Genomic DNA, 3,645 nt, shown 5'->3' on the forward strand with positions numbered 1-3,645 from the left:
AGAAACTATCCGTTGGCACCCAGAAGAAGTACCATTGAAAGTAGTCATTGGAGCTGTCAGGATAACAGGGGTCGACTCACCAGGTTCGGGGGTCGTCTCATGTACTAAGGGAGACGGCTCACTAAGCATAAGAGTCGGCTCTTTTCTTCAATCCATACAAAGTTCCTACGCTTGCCTCAAGGGTCGACTCGTCAATGTCGGGAGTCGACTCGTGTAGATAATGGGTCGGCTTTTTAAACACAAAGGTCGCCTCATTTTTTTAGTGCATATAAGTTTCCTATGCTGGCCTCAAGGGTCGACTTATCAATATTGGGGGTCGACTCATGTTGATAATGGGTCGCCTCCTTAAACACAAGAGTCGGCTCATCTAGTTAGTCTCAGGCGGTGATTCTTCTCTGTTTCTCTTGAACTATATAGGGGTCAACTCCTTAATACAAGGGTCGGCTCACTCAGTTTACAGACAGAATTTCCAAGTTTCTTGATTTTGTTTTTCTTGATTCTTTGGTGCAATTTTCGTCTGGAGATCTAACCCTTCATACTTAAGCCAACAGAGTACATATTTAACTCAATTATTTTTGTGAACATCAAAATCCATCCTTTAGGATTAACACCTTACTTAGAGGAGCTTTTTTTAAGTTTAGATATTGCAGCTTCCGAAGTGTTTTTTTATTTATTATTTCACTTATGATCATAGCCCATGTTCTAATATTATAGTGTAGCACCGATTATAGTCTTTAACTATCTTCACACAATCTTGGCTTCACAGTTGAACTTGCTCTTAATAAATTCCACAGAAATTCATCCGTTCTTGTGATAGTAGGAAAAGTAATATTTAACGGAAAAGAGCCAGTTAAGAAAGACATCTGGAGCTAGGTCTCTGTAGAAGTTTTCTACTTCGAATGAAATTGTGCTATTAGTTTTAGTTGTTTGGTTCATTCTCAGAGTTCTTGCATTTACTATTCCCATGAATCTGCCCTAGGATTGAAACTAACTCCTGTTTGGTTTCTCATGTTATACGAAATATTCATCCACTTCACAGGTGCATGTATGGTCAAGAGCAACTGGCTATGACAGAAAGAGTCATAGTTCAATTGAAAATACTACAAAGAGCCCTAGTCTTGCTTTGATGCCAAATCTGATTCTGGAAAGCACGCACTAGTGTATGGAAATCATGGAAACAAACCTAAAAATGGGATAACTAATAGTATCATAATAACTCCTTGAAGATCTTTGGGCTCACTTCTCTAATCTCTTCAAGAAATGCTAAAAGCTTCGAGCCTCGTACTAATCAGCTCTCACATGATCGCAATCTCACACCACGACAAGCAAGGAATCATTCCAAAAAGAAATTAAAGAAGAACTTCAAAATTATTTTGATAGTTACTTAATGTCAAGAGAGCATAGCTAGGATCAATTTATAGGTGAGATCTCCTAAAGTCAATAGGTTTTCCTAGCTCTCATAGGATATAGATTTTCTAAAAAAATAAAGAGATAAATTTTAAATAAATAGTAAAAATAGACTTGTAACTTCTTATACACTTGTAATTCATCAAGAATTAGTTTCTTAAAAAAAAAGAAATTTGGGCAAAAGTTATGGACCACAAAATAGTATTTTCGTACTTTTCGGGAAGTTCATCAGCACTAATATCTCTTCTATAAAACATCAATAACTTGCACATAGGACCTTTATTTTGGGTGATTTAAGATGTATTAGAAAGATAACTCGGGGGAAGCTTACTTTTAGATTGATGTGTGCTGGACTACTTTTCTTAATACCACTGGACATGAACTTTAGAATTTAAAGCTACTAGACACCTCTGAGTAAAGGAGCACCTTTTGTTCTTCTTTGAAGGAGTGTATATCATTCTAGAGGTCTTCCAAAGTACGCTCCATCCCATCATCTTACTTAGCACGGATCTCAAAGGATCACCATTAAAGCTTGTTCAAACACAACTTTTGATATAGCCATGCTTTTCTTTTAAACTTTGATGATCCTCCATGGGCTACCCTACTGAGACCTCATTCTAGGCATCCAGATCCTTGGTTCAAAAACTAGTAGATATTGGAATCCATGACTGCATCACATTGATCAGTTTTTACTTTTTTAAATCATTGATATTTAAAATTATTTTTCAATGTCATAATTGCATTATTTATTTTTAAAAAATAATTTCAGGATTCAAGAAAACCACAGAGACATAGAAAGATTGCTTGAATTCAATTTTTTTTTTTTAAAACACATTAGATGCTTCCAAGATTAAAGAAGAAAAAATTTTCTTAGCTACATTAACCATTGATATTCAAGTTGTTATAGATGGAACTTCTTTCATAGACAATGATATTTAAATCAATCTTAAAGTATCTTTTGAGATCAAATAAGCTTCTTTTGGGATAATTCTTAGCTATTAAAAATGAAAAAAAAAGTTTCTAGATATGCCAAAATGAAATTATCATTTGAAATCAATATTTTCTTTTTGTTTTGGTTTAGTAAAACATAAAAGAAAAAAATTCCTATGATGCCTGTGGCATCCAACTAATTAATTTGATACATAGCAAATTGACATTTTGACACAATAGTTTTCAAGGCTACATGTTGGCAATTTGATAGAACACCACTACTAGAAGTAAGCATCCCAAGTGCCTTAAGGGTGAACATAAAAGTATATTATAATCCAAATTGCATAGAATATATTAGCAACCAAGGTTGGATGCCCATAAGGGCATGACCATACCGATTCTAGCCATGATTCATGCGAGAGTTATTATAGAATGATAATTACTTGGTATAGTTTTAGTAACTCTCATAAGCTTTCCAAAACTTTCCTAACCATCTCATAGGAGAGATTATTGAAACAATCTCCTCTCCTCTCCTCTCTCCAATCTCCCTCCGCCATCTTTGAACCAAAAATACTTTTAGGTTATAACAAAGAATTTTCGCTTTAAATGTAAATAGATTCCCGACAAAAAAAATTGTGCTACAATGAGAAAGAAGATATTCAAGAGTACAACAAGAAACCTAAATCTGATAATACTAGCCAAAAAAAAAAATGGAAAGATTTATTTTGTGCTTCTCGAAGATATCTTATTGTTTTCAAATAATAATATTTTAATATTTTGAAAAAATAAGCATCTTTTCCCCAGTATGATTTTTTTTTGGACACAAAATTAAGATGTATCCTAATTTAGTTGAGAGAAGCGCCACTTTTGGTGTTGCACCTCAAAACTGGTCTTTTCTACCAAGCCAATTCCAAAGACTCAGTATAAATGAACTTAAAAGAAGAATATCGTTAGAAATGTCTTATCTTAAGGTCCATCATCAAGATCCTAATGTTCAATTGATGTAGCCGAAGTAGTACGTCAAATTATATTTATATGTAACAATTCAGGCCAACAAAAAATTTTAGCATATCAACTAGTTAATCAAAATTCAATTCATTTTTTTTATTTTATTGATATGACAAAATAGAATATTAAATTTTAACCGGTTTGGCTGGTTTAAAGACTTACTATTAACATAATAAAGTCCTTCCTATCCTCCGAATTTTTCTCCTTTTTTTTTTATAATCTCGTTCTATTACAATCTAGAATCTCATTCTAATGCATAACTGATGTAAAACTTATCGCATGCCCGAATGAGCTCTTATA

Source organism: Phoenix dactylifera, chromosome 18 (genome assembly GCF_051530095.1).
Source record: "Phoenix dactylifera cultivar Ajwa chromosome 18, Ajwa_hap1_PhDact_Kaust_v1.1, whole genome shotgun sequence".
NCBI lineage: Eukaryota > Viridiplantae > Streptophyta > Magnoliopsida > Arecales > Arecaceae > Phoenix > Phoenix dactylifera.